The following is a 17,013-nucleotide window of genomic DNA, read 5'->3' as shown; positions in this document are numbered from 1 at the left end:
TTTGCTTGCATTTTACACCTGATCTGATGCTATTAATTCATTGCCTCAAATTGCTTCCAGTACAAGTTGCAGACTTGCACTGATTTGATGAAATGTTTGTAATATGTTTCCCTCAGTCTTTTTATATCTCATTCATAATCCAGATTAAGAACAAAATCTGGAATTGGACTGTTGGGCTACTTCCTTAAGTGCAAATTGTAAGCAAATTTCACCTATCTGCTATTAGTTTATTGAAATGCTAATTAATAGCACTGATATGTACATTTCTGTTTAAATTAAATCAACATTGGACACACATATAACAAGGGCTCATTTATAAAAGGAGATTGACTTTACCACTGTTCAACTATAGAATCACAGAACGATACAACGCAGAAGGAAGCCATTTGGCTCATAATGCCTGTGCCGGCTCTTTGAATGAACTATCAATTACTCTCACTACCCTGCCCTTTCCCATAGCCCTATAAATGCTTCCCCTTCAAGTATTCAGCCAATTTTCTTTTGAAAGTTAATAGTGAATCTGCTTTCACCATTCTTTCAGGCATTAGATCTCTGATAGTCTAAACTCACTATGCAAAAGCATTGCTTCTCATCTCATCTCTGGGTTGTTCGCCAATTCTTTAAAATACGTGTCCTCTGGTTACTTACCCTCTGTCACTGAAAATTATTTCTCCTTATTTACTCTATTAAGTCTCCCCATAACATCTCTGCTCTGAGGAAAACAACCCCCACTTCTCCAGTCTCTCTGTGTAATTGAAGTTGATTTGTTAAATAACATAAAATTGAACCCAGAGATTTGAGCACAAATATCTAGGCTGACACTCCTGTGCTTATTGAACGAGCATTGTGCTGTCAGAGGAGCTTTTGGATGAGTTGTTGAATCCAAGGCCCAGTCTACTTAATTGAGCAGACATGAAAGATCCCATGGCATTAATTAGAAGAACAGCGGGGGAGTTATTGATGTCCTGGCCAATACTTATTCCTTAACCAACATAACTAATGCATATTATCTGGTTATTATCACATTGCGGTTTGTGGCAGTTTGGTATGTGCAAATTGCTATGCTTCCTATATTGCAACAGTGACAATATGTCAAAGGTATTTTATTGGAAAGTCCAGAGGACATGAAAGATGTTATATAAAGGCAGGTTTTTCTATGTTTCTTGTAAAATATTTGTGTTAACTGAAAAACTTCTCTAATAGACCTAAACAACAGAGCATCTTAAGCAACGAGTGTTCACATTTTCATCTTATATTATGAAACTTTGCTGAATAAGAACTTTTCACTAAATTTGCCAAAGTTATTAGTTGTTACAAAGTTGTTAAAATTCAACCTTGGAAGTAGTACTGAGAAAAGCAATGATCCCCAATATCGTGGATCAGATTATGAGGGTAGGCTTGAGGACAACAAGGAGACACAAGTTCCAACTAGAAAGGATAAATTTTGGACAGACATCAGGAAATAATTCTTCATACAAAATAATCAACAATTGTAATAAACTTTCTGATAACACTGTTTTAGCAGATACATTCAAATCGTGGATGAAACAACGTTAGATTGTTACAATTGGATAGCATTAGAATCTCTGAGTGGATGAATCAAAAGGAGCCAAGTAGCTTTCCTGGACTGTAATTATTTTGTCATCTTGTGAAAATGTACAGTTTTGATGGATCACCTTCTTAAATTGAGTAAAAATAATTCAATGCAGCTAAGCTGAACTTTTAAGACAGATGTTTGTTCTGCTAAATCACAGTTTATATGTCCTTCCAAAAGGATTACTTTGCTCCTTGATAATCATCAATCTAATTGCAGATGTTCTGGCAAGTGCTTCTGACCATTTGGAATCACACCATGTCAATATTGTACTTGGCTGGAAAGTACAGTATGTGATTTGGTGCCTACTTGTTTGAGAAAACTCTTTGAATTTTGCAATCAACTGTCTACCATTTTTAGCAACTAAGTTCCCAGTACCCAGTGCTAGTTTTGTTTTGACAGTTTAGTGAAGTGGTGCAATGTTTTTTCTAAATAATAAAACATTCTCAATAGAAAAATAATCCATCTGAGGGCCTTAAAAGGACTAAAAGATAAGCCCCCCAAAAGAAACACAAGTTGTTTATCAATGAAATAATGATAGAGTGAATCACATCTGCTTCTCACTTGAATTAAGAGGTTTTTAGAATTGAGTTGCACTCCATGACTAAGTTCGTAGAACGTTGATTATCTCTCGTAATGGAGGGGACCTCACTGATGCAAAATGTAAGTTAGTTTATAATTATAAATTTCCAGCAGTGTCACCTCCATTACTCTGCTTCTGCTGGTAATAGCAGTTGGCATTTTATTAACTGATATTTCAACACAAAGGCCCAGATATTAACATGCAGCTTACGTAGACGATGGGGGGAGGGAAGGAGTTTTGGACGAGAAACCCAGAAGTCTGAGTTTCCCGAATTCCACATCATTTTTTTTTGTCATTGACGGTTTCCCCACTCAGAAGTCAGCCTGATTGGCGGACTTGGCTTCCATTTTGAATTGGAGAACATCGGAACGGTCCACAGGACTGTAGGTCCAATCTATGACATCATTGGTAGAGATTCCCAATCCGGGTGGAAGGTCCGGATCCTCAACCCTGGGGTTCTCTGTGTTAAAGGAAGCTTGCAGGGCTGAGGGAGATGTAATCCTGCTCCTCCTGACCCACAAACAGTGGTATTACAGCACTTAACTTCTCCCCAAAACTGTCCTCACCTCACTTTAGCTGCTAGGTATTCCAAGGCCTGGGAAACCCAGCCACCCACTATACAATCTGCACAGCAGGTTAAATCAAAGGCTACCAGCTTTTTTAAAATATTAAAATATCAACCCACCTCCTGGCAGCAGGTTGGTTGCCTGCTCCTTGCCCCACATCCAGAAAGCAGAGAACTGGGTGGGTTGGGATTCAGGTGCTTTAAATTTTAACATCTGACCTGACTCCAATACAAAAATTCAGCGTAATATTCCTCTTTCATCTCGCAGCTGACTTTGCCCAAAGAATCAGCAAAAATATTCCCAATGCTCCACAAAGCTGCAAAACTGAGAGGCTAAGAACCTTTGAAGAGCATTTTAAAGCAAAGCTGGGGGACATGAACTTGCTATTCATATATTTCTCCATGGCAGTGGAGACTTTGGGCTCCTGAGACTTCCAAGGAGAAAACTATGTTGCACAGAGGCACAGCCCAGGTGGTAGACAGCTAATTAAATTTGAACAAAACCCACTTAAACTGAAGAATGTTGAATCAACTGTACCTGTAAGCTGGAACTGTTTTGAGGGAAGTTTTGACGAGAACAGAGCACGAAACAGCTTAAATGTCTAGGGAATTAGTACAGCTCCACCAATGAAGGAAATCAATATTTACCTGCTGGTCACTGCAACTAGCATCCTTCCTGTACCTCCCAATAAAATAATCACATCCTCCCCAGTTTCAGATACACTTGTCTAATTCACTCTTTCTTGTTTTGACGAACCATTAATCAGAATTAAACTGCTCCAAAGGAGTCTGGCACTCCAGTTTAACAATTATACACAACACAAATTTGAGTAGACTCCAGTAACCTGTTAGCAGTAGTGTTCACTTGAGAAGGTCCTGGGAAAAAAAGATTGATGAATTATGAAATCATTTTTAAGAGAGCATTTTAGAACAGATAAGTTATAGCCAAGGAGTAAATTAATAAGTAAAAAACACCTTGTTGAATAATCACTTTATTATTTTAAAAATAGTGCTTAAGGTTTAGATGTTAACATGTATTTTTAACATTTTTAAGACATTAATGTGTAATTTTTATTAGTTTCAACAGATTATTTGAAATGTCCAAATGATAAATGCACCACAGGTTGTAACATTGAGCTTATTCAGTTCAGGAAGATTCCAGACTCAATTTTTGGGCTAAGATTTATAAACCAATTTCACTAGGAGGAATGAAGGGAGTGGACAGTCTTGATTGTTCACTCATGACCTATCTGGAGTATAAGCATGAATAGGTGTGGATTCAAGATTATTGTTCCCCCCCACCATGGTTGAGCTGCCAAACATTGGTGTAAATTTGAGCTCCTTACGTGCCCAAATCTCTGTGACAGAGTCATTTTCTATTGATTTCTAACTTCAGCATTGTTCCAGAATCTTTTATGCCCATGGGCTTTCTTCAGTTCAACAAAGCATTTTGCCACATCTCACTGGATTTTCTCTGTTTGCCATTGGAACCCAAAGAATTTGTCTCCAGTAAATTTGTGTGGATGGAATTCTACATGTTTGTTAGTGTGTACTGAACTAAAGATTTTTCTGTCACTTAAGTATTTATTAGTAAATATTGAAAAGTATGACTATTCAACGCACTACATATTGTCGTCTCAGCAAGTTTATGATTTACTTCCCAATTCTTCCTTCTGCCACTGCTCTTAATATCCTAAATGTGTGTCATTTTGGCATTAATTTTAATTGTCAGTAGCATCAGCTTTGTTCGATATTTGTAGTATCTTTGCATACATAATTGCCCAGATCGTCAGTTTACCCGAGGAGTGGTGGGGGGTGGTGGTGGGAGGTTCGTACCTCAGAAGATATGTTGGGGGATGCCCTGGAAGTCCCCACGCAGGGACTGCCCTGGAAGTTTAAACTCCAATAGACAATTACCCTGCACCTGGAACCATCTGAAGCTCAGATTTACATCAGAGATTTCGGATGCTTCCAACTCTCTGTGAGCAGAATAGTTACCAAGGAACAGTTAGAAAGATTAAAATCACTTCTAACTCCTGGGTGACTATGGTTCTGACACCCCTACTGGACCCCTCCCAGACTACCCCCGCAACTGCACCCCACCCCCTTGACTACACCCCCAACCCCTGACAACACCCCCACCCCTCCAAATTCCCTCCCCCCCGACTACCCCTCGTCCCTCCCCAATTGCCATCATCCCAATCCCCCGACTACACCCCCACCCTCTGACTACCATCCTGACCCCCCCCGATTGCCCTCTCGATACCCCGACACGCCCCTGACCACCCAACCGCACCCCCCTGACCACCCTCATATCTCACCCACTTGCCTTATACATTTATCTTCTCCCTGGCTTGTAGAATTGGCTGAGACTCTTAAACACCCGCTTTAGGGCAGCCAGTGCCGTAAAATGGGGATGTGGTTTCACTTCCCCCGCTGACGCAGCTGCGCTGCACTGGAAGGAGTCTGGAGCTGCTACACTACACAGGTCCAAGTCAGAAGATCGACTGAGAAACTGTAGCTCCCAACCTGGGTAAGTAAAAAGGAGCATAATGGCAAACCATCTGTGATTGCCACTCCCTTCATTCCTCCTAGTGAAATTGGTTTACACGTCTTAGCCCAAAACATGAGTCTGGAATCTTCCTGAACTGAATAAGCTCAATTTTACAAGCTGTAGTGCATTTATCATTTGGGCATTTCAAATAATCTGTTGAAACTAATGGAAGTTATGGGCCATTGTGTCTTTTCTCTCATCTCTGAAACTAGCCTTATTTATAATGCATTCCTCTTTCCAGTACACTGTACACCAACATTCTAAATCAGTAAAGAAAATAATACACATATGGTTGGTTTGCCTATTATCATAATTTAATTATATTACCAGTGCTGAATCAGCAGAAGAGTAAAGTACTAAAATAAAATGAGCTGGAACCATTCCCACATCAGTGAGCCTTATATTATCATAAACAAAAACAGAATTACCTGGAAAAACTCAGCAGGTCTGGCAGCATCGGCGGAGAAGAAAAGAGTTGACGTTTCGAGTCCTCATGACCCTTTGACAGAACTTGAGTTCGAGTCCAAGAAAGAGTTGAAATATAAGCTGGTTTAAGGTGTGTGGGGAGGGCGGAGAGAGAGGGAGAGAGAAGTGGAGGGGGCTGTGGTTGTAGGGACAAACAAGCAGTGATAGAAGCAGATCATCAAAAGATGTCAACAACAATAGAACAAAAGAACACATAGGTGTTAAAGTTGGTGATATTATCTAAACGAATGTGCTAATTAAGAATGGATGGTAGGGCACTCAAGGTATAGCTCTAGTGGGAGTGGAGGGAGCATAAACGATTTTAAAATATTTAAAAATAATGGAAATAGGTGGGAAAAGAAAAATCTATATAATTTATTGGGAAAAAAAGGAAGGGGGAAACAGAAAGGGGGTGGGGATGGAGGAGGGAGCTCAAGACCTAAAGTTGTTGAATTCAATATTCAGTCCGGAAGGTTGTAAAGTGCCTAGTTGGAAGATGAGGTGTTCCTCCAGTTTGCGTTGGGCTTCACTGGAACAATGCAGCAATCCAAGGACAGACATGTGGGCAAGAGAGCAGGGTGGATTGTTAAAATGGCAAGCAACAAGGAGGTTTGGGTCATTCTTGCGGACAGACCGCAGGTGTTCTGCAAAGCGGTCGCCCAGTTTACGTTTGGTCTCTCCAATGTAGAGGTCTGTCCGCAAGAATGACCCAAACCTCCCTGTCGCTTGCCATTTTAACACTCCACCCTGCTCTCTTGCCCACATGTCTGTCCTTGGCTTGCTGCATTGTTCTAGTGAAGCCCAACGCAAACTGGAGGAACAACACCTCATCTTCCGACTAGGCACTTTACAACCTTCCGGACAGAATATTGAATTCAACAACTTTAGGTCTTGAGCTCCCTCCTCCATCCCCACCCCCTTTCTGTTTCCCCCTTCCTTTTTTTTCCAATAAATTATATAGATTTTTCTTTTCCCACCTATTTCCATTATTTTTAAATATTTTAAAATCTTTTATGCTCCCTCCACCCCCACTAGAGCTATACCTTGAGCGCCCTACCATCCATTCTTAATTAGCACATTCGTTTAGATAATATCACCAACTTTAACACCTATGTGTTCTTTTGTTCCATTGTTGTTGACATCTTTTGATGATCTGCTTCTATCACTGCATGTTTGTCCCTACAACCACACCCCCCCCTCCACCTCTCTCTCTCTCTCTCTTCCCCCCCCACCACCCCCCCCCCCCCACCCCCCCCCCCAACACCTTAAACCAGCTTATATTTCAACTCTTTCTTGGACTCGAACGCAAGTTCTGTCGAAGGGTCATGAGGACTCGAAATGTCAACTCTTTTCTTCTCCGCCGATGCTGCCAGACCTGCTGAGTTTTTCCAGGTAATTCTGTTTTTGTTTTGGATTTCCAGCATCCGCAGTTTTTTTGTTTTTATCTTATGTTATCATACTTCAGCACACCACTTAAGGATCAAAGCCTTTTTCACTTCTATCTAATCTAAATAATTCAATATAGCCCTCGCAGAATCATGGTCAGTTGATTACTCCTTTGCAAAATGCTGCTCCATTGAAATTTTGTTTTCTCCAAACTGCCATTTTCATTGACTCATGGTTTCTTTCTGATTGCAGACTATATTTTTTTTATCAAAGGCTGTTGCATCCAACTACGATGGGCCTCCTTATTCTGCCACTGTAATGTAGGAATGTAGGCCCTTAGGCATCCAGGTTTCCTACAGCTTTCTCACATCAACTTTGAATGACCTATTAATTGCTATATCAAGCAGTCAAAAGATGATTTATTGGGCCTACAAAACCCTGCACAAAACAGGATTGTGAAGGTCAAAGATTTGTTTTACACACATTTTGAGTTGAAATATCCCAGAGAAGGAAGAGATATCCTATTGCCTTAGAAAGTGCTGCTGATGTTTGCTCATTATAGGACAGATTTAGTACTGTCAGCTGGTCAGTTTACATAAATTTGAGCATCAAGTGTAGTATCCTTTTAAGCATGCGTTCATCTGAGTGGCATCTTATCCACTGATTTCTTGTGTACGTCTCAGGGCCTTTCATTTGAAATACATTGAACTTTGCTTCCAGGAGCATACTTTCCTCCGGATAAAGAATTATTTGTCTCGATCTCTAATGCTGCTATTCTATGCTCATTCTCCTCAGCAATCTCTATCACTTTAAAGACATTCAAGGTTACTTCATGTCTTGACCATTATAACTCAAAATTTGAAATTATATTTAATTTTTTTTTAAATCCACCACTTCCGTCCTTCTCCTGGATTGATTGTTGTCAAGCACTTTTCATCTGCTTCCGTGAATCTTCATGCTGTACAGCAGGGAGAAACTTGACATCCTCAGATTATTTGAGCAGATAGCATAGAACAGTTTTTCAATCTGGTATTCACAGCATCATTAGATATTTGCCCTTCAAGGGCAGCTGCGTTATCTCAAAATTCTGTGCTTTGTATTTGTTGCCTAAATAGTATATTATTTCTGTTGCTGTCACACCTTAGATATTGCAGCCTTTTATGTGCAGATTTTTGTTTTGGAAGTGCATCAGACTGGCTTAAATTTTATATTCAAGGAACAATAACCAATTGCAACTGAATAGGGGTGGAATACCAAGTAACATGTCTGAATGACAGCCAGGATTCATTTAGGTCAAAAATCAAAAAATTAATATGGGACAGATATCAATTATTTTTTAAAATGTTATCTCAATCAAATTATTTTGACAGATATTACTTGGGCTTGTACTCCTCACACCTCATTCCATGAACTATGTTGTGGTAGCCCTGCGAGTTAGTAATACTCAAAAAAAAAAAGTAACACATGCAATTTCTACCCATCATTAGATCCTATCTAATGAAAATTTGTACCTAATAACAAAAGGTATGAAGCAATCGAGGCAATCATGAAATATACTCTTCAGCAACAGAAAATGGAGTCACCCTCTTAATTAGTTGCCTATTTCCTTAATGAAAGTTTAATCTGTCGCCTGAATATGACTCACTTCAGAAAGTGCAACAACAGAAGAATAGATTCTATTTTAAAAACTCTTTTACCATGAGCAATGCCACTTGAGATTCAGCTTAAATCTGAAGTTCACAAGCACTTCACACCTGAGAATTTCCTTTATCAAATAGCAGTTAAATTCCTATTGACCTGGAGTTGCATTTATTTAACAGTTCAGCATTATGGCCTCAAAGACATACAAGTGCATATCCCAGCAACAAAATAATACCTCGTGGTATAATGCTCTCATTCTTATTAAAGTATTATCTGACTTAGACCATAAGACATAGGAGCAGAAATTAGGCCATTCGGCCCATCGAATCTGCTCTGCCATTCAATCATGGCTGATAAGTTTCTCAACCCCATTCTCCCGCCTTCTCCCCATAACCTTTGATCCCCTTACCAATCAAGAACCTATCTATCTCAGTCTTAAATACACTCAATGCCCTGGCCTCCACAGCCTTCTGTGGCAATGAATTCCATAGATTCACCACTCTCTGGCTAAAGAAGTTTCTCCACATCTCTGTTCTAAAAGGTCTTCCCTTTACTCTGAGACTGTGACCTGGGGTCCTAGTCTCTCCTACTAATGGAAACATCTTCCCCACGTCCACTCTATCCAGGCCTTTCAGTATTCTGGAAGTTTCAATCAGATCCCCCCTCATCCTTCTAAACTCCATCGAGTATAGACCCAGAGTCCTCAAACGTTCCTATGTTACGACTTTCATTCCTGGGATTATTCTCGTGAACCTCCTCTGGACCCTCTCCAGGGCCAGCAGATCCTTCCTGAAATACGGGGCCCAAAACTGCTCACAGTATTCTAAATGTGGTCTGACCAGAGCCTTATAAAGCCTGAGCAGCACATCCCTGCTTTTATATTCCAGTCCTCTCGAAATAAATGCCAACATTACATTTGCCTTCCTAGCTACCAAATCAACCTGCAAGTTAACCTTAAGAGAATCCTGGACCAGGACTCCCAAGTCCCTTTGCACTCCAGACTTCTGAAGTCTCTCCCCATTTAGAAAATAGTCTACGCCTCTATTCTTTCTACCAAAGTGCATGACCTCACACTTCCCCACGTAGTATTCCATCTGCCACTTCTTTGCCCATTCTCCTAACCTGTCTAAATCCTTCTGCAACCTCCCCACCTCCTCAATACTACCTGTCCCTCCGCCTATCTTTGTATCATCTGCAAACTTAGCCAGGATGCCCTCAGTTCCTTCATCTAGATCATTAATGTATAAAGTGAAAAGTTGTGGTCCCAATACTGACCCCTGCGGAACTCCACTAGTCACAAGCCATCATCCTGAGAAGGACCCCCTTATCCCCACTCTCTGCCTCCTGCCAGACAGTCAATCTTCTATCCATGCTAGTACCTTGCCTCTAACGCCATGGGCTCTTATCTTACTGAGCAGCCTCCTGTGCGGCACCTTGTCAAAGGCCTTCTGGAAGTCCAAGTAGATAACATCCATTGGCTCTCCTTTGTCTAACCTACTCGTTACCTCCTCAAAGAATTCCAACAGATTTGTCAGGCATGACCTCCCCTTGATGAAACCATGCTGACTTTGCCCAATTTTACCATGCACTTCCAAATATTCTGAAATCTCATCCTTAATAATAGACTTACCAATAACAATACCCTGGGAGATCCTCCACAGCAAAGAAGGAGGCCATTCAGCCCATTGTGGCTATGTTGGCTCTTCAGGAGGGCAACACAGTTAGCCGCACCACTCCATCCATCCCCCTGTGCCCCTGACCCCAACTCAACTACGTTGCCCTATAAATTTTCCTTTTTGATGCGTGCATCCAGTTTCCATTTGAACGTCATTAGTGAATTTGTTTCGACCACCTTTTCAGACTATCCCTGTTTCTCTAATGTTTCCACATAACAGAAGTTTCTCATCCGTTAATCAATTTGAGATATGTGTTCATCACATAATAAGAGCGATATGGGGAAAAAAATTGTCTGACTCAACCAGCAGATACCACCACATATATACCATATGGAAACAGCGATTCAAACCAACACTGAAAAAACAAAGAGTGGCGTCACAGGTGAGCAGGCAGATGATTGGCTGGTGAGTATTTCAGCTTTTAGCTTTGTTTTAGATTTAAATTAGCAGTTGAGTAACTATCATTTGTTCATTATTATTAAATTAGTAACTTAAGGATAGGGGGAAATTAAATAAATAATATGGTAAAACAACAAAAAAGAGCGGAGCGGCTGTATAACGAGAAGGAATTTACCTGTGAGGGAGCTGGTTCTCAACCAGACACTCGACGGCGCTGGAATTTGAAAGGAGTGAAGTCAGGACAAGGGAGAGAGCTGATTGGTAGGAAGTGGGTAAGTTATTTTTTTCCATTTTAAAGCTACGTTACAGAAGATAAGAATCTCATTTTTTTTTAAGAAAAACTAAATAGTTTTCTAAGTGGCTTAAATTTAAGGAAATAGCCTTTTTGTTAAAAACAAAAAGTATGGCAAGGGAGCTCAGTCCCATGTATTGTATGGCCTGCAGCATGTGGGAAATCTTAAGACACTCCTTGCAGTCTGGATGACCATATGTGCAGGAAATGCCACCAGCTTGACCAGATTGAGCAATGGCTTTTGGAGCTAGAGCGTCAGCTGGAGATACACCGGTGCATCCGCAAGGCTGAGGGTTATGTGGATAGCACGTTTTTAGATGTGGTCACTCCGCAGCTTAAGGAAGTGCAGTCAGAGGGGGTTTGGATGACCACCAGTCAGAAGAAGGGAGGCAGGCAGATAGTCAGGAAAGCCCCAGAGTACATCTCACTCAAGAACAGTGCAGGCAACTCTCAGAGAAGTGTAAAAATAGTAGGGTAATAATAGTAAGGGATTTCAACTTCCCCAATATTAACTCGGATAGTCTTAGTGTGAAAGGCTTAGAGGGGACGGAATTCTTAAAGTGCATCCAAGAGAGCTTTTTGAGCCAGCACGTAGAAAGTCCTGCAGGAGAAGGGGCAGTACTGTACCTGACCTTAGGGAATGAAGCCGGGCAAGTTGTAGAAGTGTCAGTGGGGGATCATTTCGAGGATAGTGACCAAAGCTCTGTAATAGTTAAGGTAATTATGGAAGAGTACAAAGATGGACTGAAAATAAAGGTCCTGAATTGGGGGAAGGCCGATTTCAATATGATAAGACAGGATCTGGCCTGCGAGCAGCTACTTGTAGGAATGTCTACATCAGACCAGTGGGAGTCATTCTAAAAGGAAACAGTGAGAGTTCAGGGCCAACATGCTCCTGTAAAGTTGAAGGGTCGGACCAACGAGTCCAGGGAACTATGGATGTCAAGGGATATAAAGGATTGGATGAGGAAAAAAATGGAGGCTTGTGGCAGATACAGAGGGCTGAAAATAGCAGAAGCCTAGAGGAGTATAGAAAGTGTAGGGGGATACTTTAAAAAGTAATTAGGAGAGTAAAGAGGGGGCATGAAAAAGCACTAACGAGCAAGATAAAGGAAAATCCCAAGGTGTTTTATAAATATATTAAGGGCAAGAGGATAACCAGGTAAAAGAGTAGGGTCCATTAGGGACCAAAGTGACAATCTGTGCGTGGAGACAGAGGACATAGGTGAGGTTTAAGTTATTACTTTTCATTTGTGTTCACCACTGGGAAGGATGATGTAGGTGTAGAAATCAAGGAGGGGAACTGTGATGTACTTGAACAAATTAGTATTGAAAGGGAGGAGGTATTAGCAGGCTTAAAAGTGGATAAATACCCAGGCCCAGATGAGATGTATCCCAAGCTGCTATGTGAGGCAAGGGAGGAGATTGCAGGGGCCCTGGCACTAATTTTCAAATCCTCTCTGGCCACAGGAGAGGTGCTAGAGGACTGGAGGACAGTGAATGTGGTACCATTATTCAATAAGGGTAGTAGGGTTAAACCAGGTAATTACAGGCAAGTGAGTCTAACAACAGTGGTAGGGAAACTATTGGAAAAATTCTGAGGGACAGGATTAGTCTCCTTGGAGAGGCAGGGATTAATCAGGGATAGTCAGCATGGCTTTGTCAGGGGGAGATCATTTTTAACAAATTTGATTGAAGAGGTGACTAGTAGTGTAGATGAGGGTAGTGCAGTTGATGTAGTCTACATTGACTTCAGTAAAGCATTTGACAAGGTCCTGCAAGGGAGAATGGTCAAGAAAGTAAGAGCCCATGGGATCCAGGGCAATTAGGCAAATCAGATTCAAAATTGGCTTAGTGGCTAGAGGCAGAGGGTGATGGTCAAAGGTTGTTTTTGCGATTGGAAGCCTGCGACGAGTGGTGTACCACAGTGATCAGTGCTGAGACCCTTGCTGTTTGTAGTGTACGTTGATAATTTAGATGTGAATATAGGAGGTATGATCAGTAAATTCACAGATGACACAAAAATTGGCAGTGCCGTAAATAATGAGGAGGAAAGCCTCAGATTACAGGACGACATAGATGGGCTGCTAAAATAGGCAGAGCAGTGGCAAATGGAATTTAATCCTGAGAAGTGAGAGGTGATGCATTTTGGGAGGACTAACACGGCAAGGGAATACACAATGAATGGTAGGATCCCATGAACTACAGAGCATCAGAGGGATCTTGGTGTACATGTCCATTGATCCCTGAAGGCAGCAGCACATGTAGATAAGGTGGTTAAGAAGGCATATGGGATACTTGCCTTTATTAGCTGAGGCATAGAATATAAGAGCAGAAAGGTTATGTTGGAGCTGTATAAACCGCTAGTTAGACCACAACTGGAGTACCGTGTGCAGTTCCGGTCACCACACTATGGGAAGGATGAGATTGCACAGGAGAGGGTGCAGAGGAGATTCACCAGGATGTTCCCTGAGCTAGAATGTTTCTGCTATCAAGAGAGACTGGATAGGCTAGAGTTGTTTTCCTTAGAGCAGAAAAGGCTGAGGGGAGACCTAATAGAGGTATGCAAAATGATGAGGGGGATAGATGGGAAGAAACATTTCCCCTTAGTGGAGGTGTCAGTAACCAGGGTGCATCAATTTAAGGTGCTGTTGTTGTCTGGCGCACTGACCTCTACCTCGCGGAGGCTGAGCGTCAACTCGCAGACACTTCCTCCTACCTCTCCCTGGACCATGACCCCACCACTGAACATCAAGCCATTGTTTCAAGGACTGTCACTGACTTCATCTCCTCTGGGGATCTCCCTCCCACAGCTTCCAACCTGATAGTCGCCCAACCTCGGACGGCCCGCTTCTATCTCCTACCCAAAATCCACAAACAGAAGTGCCCCGGTAGACCGATCGTCTCAGCTTGCTCCTGCCCCACAGAACTCATTTCTCGTTATCTTGACTCCCTTCTCTCTCCCCTTGTCCAGTCCCTTCCCATCTACATCCGTGATTCCTCTGACACCTTACGTCACATCAACAATTTCCAGTTCCCTGGCCCCAACCGCTTCCTCTTTACCATGGACATCCAATCCCTCTACACCTCCATCCCCCACCAGGATGGTCTGAGGGCCCTTAGCTTCTTCCTCGAACAGAGGCCCGAACAATCCCCATCCACCACTACCCTCCTCCGTCTGGCTGAACTTGTTCTCACACTGAACAATTTCTCCTTCAACTCCTCTCACTTCCTCCAAATAAAAGGTGTGGCTATGGGTACCCGCATGGGCCCCAGCTATACCTGTCTCTTTATGGGGTATGTGGAACATTCCTTGTTCCAGTCCTACTCCAGCCACCTTCCACAACTCTTTCTCTGGTACATCGATGATTACTTCGGTGCCGCTTCATGCTCTCGTCGGGACTTGGAAAAATTTATTAATTTTGCTTCCAATCTCCACCCTTCCATCATTTTCACGTGGTCCATCTCTGACACTTCCCTTCCCTTCCTTGACCTCTCTGTCTCAATCTCTGGTGATAGACTGTCCACCAATATCCATTACAAACCCACTGACTCCCACAGCTATCTCGACTACAGCTCCTCACACCCCGCTTCCTGTAAGGACTCCATCCCATTGTATCAGTTCCTTCGCCTCCGGCGCATCTGTTCCGATGATGCTACCTTCAAAAACAGTTCCTCTGACATGTCCTTCTTCCTTAACCGAGGTTTTCCACCCACGGTCGTTGACAGGGCCCTCATTCGCCCTCACGCCTTCTCCTCCCTCCCAGAAACATGATAGGGTCCCCCTTGTCCTCACTTATCACCCCACCAGCCTCCGCATTCAAAGGATCATCCTCCGCCATTTCCGCCAACTCCAGCATGATGCCACCACCAAACACATCTTCCCTTCACCCCCCCCTATCGGCATTCCGTAGGGATCGCTCCCTCCGGGACACCCTGGTCCACTCCTCCATCACCCCCTACTCCTCAACCCCCTCCTATGGCACCACCCCATGCCCACGCAAAAGATGCAACACCTGCCCCTTCACTTCCTCTCTCCTCACCGTCCAAGGACCCAAACACTCCTTTCAAGTGAAGCAGCATTTCACTTGCATTTCCCCCAACTTAATCTACTGCATTCGTTGCTCCCAATGTGGTCTCCTCTACATTGGAGAGACCAAACGTAAACTGGGCGACCGCTTTGCAGAACACCTGCGGTCTGTCCGCAAGAATGACCCAAACCTCCCTGTTGCTTGCCATTTTAACACTCCACCCTGCTCTCTTGCCCACATGTCTGTCCTTGGCTTGCTGCATTGTTCCAGTGAAGCCCAACGCAAACTGGAGGAACAACACCTCATCTTCCGACTAGGCACTTTACAGCCTTCCGGACTGAATATTGAATTCAACAACTTTAGGTCGTGAGCTCCCTCCCCCATCCCCACCCCCTTTCTGTTTCCCCCTTCCTTTTTTTTTCCAATAAATTATATAGATTTTCCTTTTCCCACCTATTTCCGCTATTTTTAAAAAAAATTTTAAAAAATCTTTTATGCTCTCTCCACCCCCACTAGAGCTATACCTTGAGTGCCCTGCCTTCCATTCTTAATTAGCACATTTGTTTAGATAATATCACCAACTTTAACACCTATGTGTTCTTTTGTTCTATTGTTGTTGACATCTTTTGATGATCTGCTTCTATCACTGCTTGTTTGTCCCTACAACCACACCCCCACTCCACTTCTCTCTCTCTCTCTCCACCCCCCACACACACAACTTAAACCAGCTTATATTTTAACTCTTTCTTGGACTCGAACTCAAGTTCTGTCGAAGGGTCATGAGGACTCGAAATGTCAACTCTTTTCTTCTCCGCCGATGCTGCCAGACCTGCTGAGTTTTTCCAGGTAATTCTGTTTTTGTTTTTGTTTTGCATCACTTTAAGGTAAGGGACAGGAAGTTTAGAGGGGATTTAAGAAGAAATTTTTTCACCCAAAGGGTGGCTGGAATCTGGAACACACTGCCTGAGGGGGTGGTGGAGGCAGGAACCCTCACAACGTTTAAGCAGTATTTAGATGAGCACTTGAAATGCCATAGCATACAGGGCTATGGGCCAAGTGCTGGAAATTGGGATTAGAATAGACAAGTGCTTGATGGCTGGCACAGACATGATGGGCCGAAGGGCCTGTTTCTGTGCTGTATAACTCTATGACTCTATACCAGTATCAACTAGGTGAATAAAACTTGGAGTGACATGGCCAAAGCAAATCAACTTTTACTATAATTTCATGCCTTCAAGTTTTTGGGCTGGGTAATAGGCACCCAAAAATAACTACAGCAATTTGCATTTACATAGAATCTTTAACACAGAAAGAAACATCCAAGGCCAGAATCAGACAAAAATCGACACTGTGATAAGGAGAAAGATATTCAAAGGTTGGTAGCCCTGTCAGTGAGGCAGGTAATGGGACTGAGCAGGCAATAGTGGAGGAACTTCAGAATTTGCAATTATCAAACAGTTTTGAGGTGCTCACAACCCATGTGTAGATAAAAGCAAGGTCTGCAAGTTGGATGAGCAGCCTGACCATGGCACCATGATATAGGAAGCCGTTCAAGCAGGGGGAGCAAACAGGAATGCAGTGGTAGTAGCGGATAGTATAGTGAGGGGGATTGACATTGTTCTCTGCAGCAAAGACCGAAAGCCCAGAAGGCTGTGTTGACTGCCCGGTGCTAGGGTTTGGTTCATCTCCTCGGGGCTGCAGTGGGAGGGGGAGGATCCAGTTGTCATGGTCCATGTCAGTACCAGTGACATAGACTGGTCAAGGAAGGAGGTTCTGTATAGTCAGTATGAGAAGCTCGGTACCAAATTAAGGAGCAGAACTGCAAAG

At 42.7% G+C, this 17,013-nt stretch overlaps 2 protein-coding genes across 4 annotated transcripts in view; one reads left to right on the top strand and one right to left on the bottom strand.

Annotated features, from left to right (window-relative positions):
* Positions 1–17,013, top strand: part of mcph1 (microcephalin 1) — a 363,873-nt gene that overhangs the window by 187,967 nt on the left and 158,893 nt on the right. The gene's annotated exons all lie outside the window — the stretch shown is intronic.
* The window catches only part of LOC121278144 (angiopoietin-2-like), a 101,738-nt gene that overhangs the window by 32,406 nt on the left and 52,319 nt on the right, over positions 1–17,013 (bottom strand). The gene's annotated exons all lie outside the window — the stretch shown is intronic.

The sequence above is a fragment of the Carcharodon carcharias genome, chromosome 5 (genome assembly GCF_017639515.1).
Source record: "Carcharodon carcharias isolate sCarCar2 chromosome 5, sCarCar2.pri, whole genome shotgun sequence".
NCBI classification, from domain to species: Eukaryota; Metazoa; Chordata; class Chondrichthyes; order Lamniformes; family Lamnidae; genus Carcharodon; species Carcharodon carcharias.
Note: the sequence above shows the minus strand (reverse complement) of the source record. Positions and strands in the feature narration are given on the sequence as shown.